Source organism: Pinus tabuliformis, chromosome 6 (assembly GCF_031772625.1).
Source record: "Pinus tabuliformis cultivar Carrire ecotype Pingquan chromosome 6, CPIR1, whole genome shotgun sequence".
Classification (NCBI taxonomy): domain Eukaryota; kingdom Viridiplantae; phylum Streptophyta; class Pinopsida; order Pinales; family Pinaceae; genus Pinus; species Pinus tabuliformis.
The window spans coordinates 731985420-731993080 of NC_142292.1; positions in this window are offsets into that span (position 1 = coordinate 731985420).

Genomic DNA, 7661 nt, shown 5'->3' on the forward strand with positions numbered 1-7661 from the left:
GTGCTTTGAGAAGAGTGAAAGTAATTTTTTCTTGGCTAGAAAAATCATGAACCAAAAAATACCCTTCTAGCAGATTTAACCATTTATCTATGAAATTTACATCTGTCTAAACCTCGAATATGGGGATTTCAAATTTAACTTGTACCTTAAAGGGTGTGGCATTTCCAAAGTAGCTATTAGATGCATTGCACCTGGGTAGCCGCTGAAGGATCTGGGCAAAGTTGTCCATCATCGTGTTCCTTTGTCGCTCGAGGGCTTCTTCGAGCAAGATTTTGATAGGCTCTCCTACCCCCTCGTCTTTCTTTTCATCTGCCATGGGAGGTCGTTGAGATTTGCGAGGTTGGTCTTGCAAAGGTTCGACTAGTTGAAGTCCTAACTCCTTATATCTCGACCTCATTGGGGACATGCAAAGAAAAATAGAGAAAGAGCATATGCTCTGATACCACTGATATGAATTTAAATAGGAATGAAATAAATTACAAAGATAACCATAAATACAGAGATGCAGCAGAAATAATATTTCATTTCATTAATGTAAAATACTAAAATATTCTCACAAATAGAAATAAAAATAAAGTAGCTCGAGCGATGGTAGCTTATCTCTGAGGAGAGATGTGTTGACTATATGCCTCTGAACTACGTTACAATGAGGCTCAAGGGCCTTTTTATTATTTAAAAATAAGAGCAAACACTAAACAAATAAAACCCTCACCCGAGGAGATGTAACACCAAGAGTTTATGGGCCCCGTTGGGGTTAGTTGGGCAACCAACTTCCCAGGGCCATGACTTGGTCATATTATCTCCATTTTACGCACATGATACCCCATTGGAAAGATCTCTCCAAGGACTACGACAAGAAAAATGACTTAATTAAAGTTGTTGGCCATGGATTTCCAAAAAAACATCATTTAGGGCCTCAAAATGGCTCGGAAGTTTAGGACCTGAAAGAAGTGATAAAAATAATCAATTGTGCTACAATTAAGGAAACTTGAAAACTAAAAGAAACAATGGTGGGGGTCCAAGTGGAATTGGCGGGTGGCCACTAATATCCACCTGGATCAGTTAGTGGCAGTCATTCGTTCATAAATAATTCGTGGTCTACAGGAGAAATGCTTGCTTGTGACAGGAATTCTTCCTAGAATTCTCGGCTCATAGGCAACGGACAACAAAATTTGGGAACAAGACTTAGAGCACAAAGTGTTCTCTGTTGGACTGGCACAAGTAATTTATAGGGGTTTTTGAATTCAAATTTGATCATTCGCCCCAAATTCTGATAATAAATGTTGTTTTGGCAGTAGATATTCAAATATTTTCGCCTTAATTTCCACCAGCCCTCTTCACTTAACCATCTTCTGGACGTCAAGTCATGAACAATAACCCCAATGGTAATTTTCTTGGGTTGTGTGGTACCTTCCATTTTGGCATAGCTTCTAGAGCGCAACTTCACTGGAAGCATCTTTGTCATTCTCTGCGCATCCTTATCGCTATGTTGTCCACCAAGCCGAGTAGTGTAGTTTATAGTCACACGTTCCCTTGCAACTGCCTGGAGCACTAAGACTATCCTGCTGCCATATAGTCATTGCATAGGATCCCCTATATATGACTTCAATCTGCTCCCATTCACTCTTCCTAGGAAGGGTTCCCCATTCAACTTTGCGAGCTGAACTGCACCTTCATCTATAATTTCTTTGACAATATACGACCCTAACCAATGCATCTAGAATTTACCCAGAAATTTAGTGAATTTACTATCATATAACATGAAAATATCACTTACCTTGAATGTGTGAATCTTGATATGGTGATCATGCCATTATTTTTTTCGTTCCTTCTGGACTTGTTGATGGAATCCTGGAAAAAATTAATCTTCTTCAAACTCCATCAGTTGCACGAGTCATTCTTCCAATGCCTCGCAATCCACAATATTTGTTATAGATTCTATGCGAAGACTAGGCACAATATATTCCATCAGCATCATGGCTTCAACCCCATATACCAATCTAAATGGCATTTGTCTTGTCAACTTCTTACAAGTTTTTCTATAAGCCCATAAAACTGCAGGTACGTGTACATCCCAGTGATTCCGCTACATGTTGCAGATCTTCATCAACGTGGTCTCCAAAATCTTGTTAATGGCTTCAATAGTTTTGTTTTCCTGTGGGTGATATGGTGTACTCTTATGATGGTAGACCTGGAATTCCTCAGTCAATGCATTGATCATTTCATTCAGAATGTTTGTACCCCTGTCACTCATCAACGCTTTCGAGAAAAAAAATTTGGTTAAGACATATTCAAACAAAAAAATTTTATCGTAACCCCTCTACAATCCTTAACCGGCTATGCTTTTGCTCATCTGGTTAGATATTTCGTTGTAGTGATAATATAACCCACAACCATTTTCTTTTGAGGGGGCTGAATCAGCCCTACAAAATCAATCGCCCACTTCTCAAAGGGTTGCAAAGATACCTGAGGGTGTAGTGGTAGATCATCTCTTCACGACGGTTTTCCATTTCTTTGACAGGAATCGCATGCCTTACAGTATGCTTTTGGAATCTCTATGCAATGTTGGCCACCATAGACCTACTTGAAAAATCTTTTGCTGGTTGCCTTGCTTGCATAGTCGCCTCCCACAACTCCCCTATGAACTTCAGCAAGAATTTTGTCCCGCTCAAAGTCTAGTACATATCTTCCTAATACTTCATTTGCACCCATTTTATACAAATGTACCCGCAATAACTAAAAAATTTACCACGGCCACTACTAATTCCTTCCTTTGCTAACTTGTATATCCTTCCAGTGTCATCCCTGTAGTCAAGAAGTAAATAACGTTTGCGAAATGGTCATCCGCTATGTGCACTGCAAAGAGCTGTGCATCTAGCAACCCTTCCTCTAGATTATTAGGTTCTTCTCTTGTTTCAATCCGCGAAAGATGGTTAGGTCCCGCATTTAACCTTCCGGGATTCACAATGACTTCAAAGTCATACTCCTAAAATAAGAACAACCATCTGCGAATTCCCCCCCCCCCCCCCACAAGAAAGGCTCGTTAACTAGGTATTTCAAGGCAGAATGATCTGTGTACATTCTAAAATGTCCTCCTAACAAATAATGCCTCAATTTCTGTAGCACATATACCATATCCAACCCTTTGCTCTCAGTCGTTGAATAATTTTTATTGGCCTTCTCTACTTGTGAAGGCTATAGGATGGTCCAACTCTCCTTCACCGGCCTATGTTAGTACTGCACCTAGTGCAATGCAAGAAGCATCCACATGCACATGAAACTCCTTTTTCCAATCACAGAATACAAAAATCGGTGTAGTGACCATCTTATCCTTCAACACATCTAAACTACATTGACATTCTTCGTTCCAACATAATGTTGCATCCCTCTTTAGCAGTTTCTCGATGGGCGTAATAATTTGAGAAAAAGCTTTGATAAATTTTCTATTGTATCCCGTATGTCCCAGTGTTGCACGCAACTAGTTGACATTCCTAGGGGCATCCAAGTTCACAATTACCGCAATCTTTGTAGGGTCCACCATAAATCCTTTTTTACACACAACATGACCCAGCAAGATCCCAAAAGGAACACAAAATATGAATTTATTCAAATTCAACACAATCTGGTATCTGGGACATGTATCCAACATCAGGCACAGACTTGGTACATGACGCTTCACCAGTCCAAGCACAGTCCAATCATCAAAGTACACTTCTAGAAACTTATGATTGAACTCCTTGAATGTTGCTATGACTATGCAGGAAAATATTGCAGGTGCATTCTTTAGTCCAAATGGAAGTCCATTATACTAGAAACAACCCCACTCTGTCACGAAGGTCGTTTTTCTTCTATATTTTGGTGTGATCTTGATTTGATGATACCTTGAGAACCCATCAGTAAAGGAGTAGGCCTCTTGCCCTCCAACATTTTTTAGCACTTCATCTCTAAACGACGTCGGAAATGGATCGTGGACACATGCATCGTTAAGCTTTGGTAAATCTACATTGATTCTTATTTTGCCCTTTTGTTTCTTTTCTTGAATCACCATAGGGCTCACCCAATCAGATTCTTCAACAAGTTCTGTTATCCCTGAGGTGTAGTGTTGCTATTTTAACTGAAATGTCCCATGTTTTAGCTCCAATGGTCCACGTCTCCTCTTGCGCCACTTTGGCCATAAGCCGAAGTTCAAAAATTATACACCCGCGCTCATAAATATTGGTGGGTCTGCTCTCGGTTCATCTCCTTTCCGTTGCACTCTCCATTCTCCAATCCCCACTGTCGATCTTCCCACTGATTTGATGGTCTGCACTTCACCCGACCAATGTCATATACTTGACCATTCACCACAATTAGATCATTTCCGCCAGATCTAACGACTATCGCGCATATCACTTGGGCAACAAGCGAGAGTGATACCTGCCCAATAAAAGTGGTTTCCTCTCTCTCCTCTGCTGCTACGTGGAGCCCGATGAATGGAATCGGGCGGGCTCCGACCTTTACCGCTTACCGCCAGATGACCGCCTAATATAAACCATTTTAACCTAAGTAAACCACTCCTGAGCATTATCCTTTGAGCACCTCCTCCGCCCAATAGTTGTTCGATCTACCGATCTAAGATCTGACGGCTCGGACTTATTCCACTCCCACCATGACTTCAAGCCTTCAGCGATTGATCTCCTCCGCCCATTCCTCCCGATCCAATGGCCCTCATTCACCATCACCATAGTTCACCCCACCGCCTAACTGACACCCCGACCATCGATCCACACCATCCAACGGCCCAAGTGCCCCTGTACCCCACTTCCCATCAATCACCTGGGGAGGAAATTTGTTGGCTCTGACAGAGTTTTTGACAGTCAGATAGTTGAATTGAAATAACAGAATAAATGGACGGAAGGGGAAAAAAGCAACAGCACGATGCAGCCGAACCAATAGAAGTGATGATGGAGCATCGCTGGCACGAGTGAGCCACCTGACAGCGCGGTGAAATTACTAGAATTTGGTTACTATGTTTGTTAGAAAAAGAGCCCTCTGAGCTCATGCTTGTATAGTTATGGCATAAAGTAGTTAGAAGATAGAGGGGATAGATTAAGACATCTTGAGCCTCAGATGGTTTGAGAGCACTGTAAAAAGCCGATAAATGGCTGAAAGTTCGAAGTATTAGAGGTTCAACTTTTGGAGACTGTGGATACTCTTTTCCTCCCAGCGTCTCATCTTCATTCCAGTAATACAAACTTATTTTGCTGTTACATATTAAATTGCCATCTTCTACCCTGTTCTAAGCTTTCACTTGAATAGGTTATTCATGTTTTCTTTTGTATCTAATGCCAGATAATTGTCATCTTATCTCTATGTTAATAAATTATACTTGCAAGGTTCATTTACTTTCTGTAGATAGAGATTCATACGTGTTTATGTATGTATCTGCTGGTACAGTCAGGATTCTCCATCTATTCATTGAATCTATAAACTATTGAGCATTCGTGGTCAAAATCCTTGTCAAGATCAGGGTTTTCATGCATGTCTTGAGTGAAAACAGAGTTGAAACAGTCATCTGACTTGATCCAAACCCCAATCCATTCCAATAGTTCAGAGAATGATATTGAAGATTTATATGTTTCCAGGCATCTCCGAGCAACAACCTAGGAGAGCTTCTTGGAGTGCTAACTTAATTGGCGTCGTTGCCGGGGAGAGGATACTGGAGCTTAGCTTTCCTGGGGGATGACACAGATCCAACTTTGATGATAGAAAAAGCCTGGACACTATTTGAGTTGTAGTCATCTATCTGGCGACTCTAATGGAGGACCAACCTCTTGGCAACTCCACTCCATAGTTCTAGCTTAGTTTGTGAGGCATACTCGGAGACATCCTGAGAATCCATAGCTAACCCAGTACCTGACCAAGAAAAAATCATCAAAGAAAGAAAGGCATTGCATAAAGAAGCATCGGGTTCAGGTAGTTCTAAACAATATTTTATATCTCTTTAAGAAAATTCTATAATAGAAAAAATACATGTTGAGAGTATAGCATCTAATACTAGCAGTGAAGAAAAAATCTCAGAGATTCATAGAGCTAATTATTCTTTAGGTTTTCCTTTCATTCTAAGCCCAAAGGAAGCCTCTCCTCCTATCTATCATACTCCTTTAGTACTATTAGTCACTCCTCAACCCTCTGTCATTCAGAATTCCAGTACCCTTATAGCCTCCACAGCTATGGCAGCACCTACCAAAATGGAAAGAATCATAGCTACTAGGTAGGGACCTCGAGTACTGCCCACTCCTTTGAATGTCATGCCTACTAGAGATATCAGAAGTATATGCCTAAGTTCACTGGGACTAAAGGTGTTACAGCTGAGGAAAATCTTGAGTCATTCTATAACTATGTTGATAACCTAGAAATTAGTGAATATGATGTATGGATGAGAGACTTTGTCCAAAGTCTAGATGGAAAGGCTAGAAAATGGTTCAGAGAACTGACTCTAAGGTCTATAGCAGATATTGAAGCTTTAGATGATGTATTCCTAAAGCATTGGGGGGATAAGAAGGACCTACTCTACTACCACACCGAGTTTGGGAAATTAAAGAGGGAAAAGGGTGAGTTGTTGTCTGATTTTAATAAGAGGTTTAACCGCATGTACAACAATATACCAGCTGAAGTAAAACCCACCGTTACCTCTGCTAAACTCACCTATGCCAGTGCCTTCAATTCTTACTTCTTTCTACTATTGAGGGAGAGAAGATGTGCTACCTTGGCTGATATGAAAGATGCAGCCTTGGAAGTAGAATCAAACATCATGGCTGCAGAGAAGCTCAAGGGGAATGTTGATAGAAGGAGACAGAGGGGTCAATCTTCATCATCTTCACATCCCAAGATAGATAAAATGACCAAGATGATAGAGTCATTAGCCTCTGAAATCTCCAAATTAAAGGTTGAGTGGCACCCTCAAAAAGGAAGAGTTCCCAATACCTTTGCTCCTAGAAATCCAAATCCATATAGAAGAGCTAATGAGAAGTTGCAAATTCTGCAAAGATGCAAAGACACCAATGAATACCAAAGGGTGAAGAACCCTTTCCAAAATGTAGTCATGGAAGAAGAGCAGTTTGAAGAAGATCATGAGATCCATTTTCTGGAAGACAAAGGAAGTGCCTCCTTTTTTACCTCAGCTGCCTATGAAAAGTCATTATTTAATGACCAGATCAGCCAAGAGTGGGATGGTGAAGCTAATCTGCAAACTGATGATCGACACAGATGCGATTTGATGTCGAAGATGAATAATGCCAAGGAAACTCCTGTTCGGAGAGTTGTTGTCTCTACAATACAGCAAGCTAAAAAGCATAAACGACCGGAAATTGATCCCATCATCCTCAAAGCTCTAGCTCACAAAGTAAGAGGCCTTGGCAAGTCTCCTTCTCCTTTCAGTTTTGAATCAGAAATTTAGAAGTTAAGCATACCTATACCTTTGATTGAACTATTGAAGAATTAGTCCTGCAAGAGATCTATCCTTGAGGCCCTTGAGCCTAAAGCCATCCAAGCCTCCACTGACTATGTAAACCTGCAAGACGACAAACCAACTGTTGTTCTAAGCCCAATCATTGAAAATTGTGATGACAGCTCCCCATAATTCTATGTCTCCTTGACTATTCATGACAAAATCCTTCACA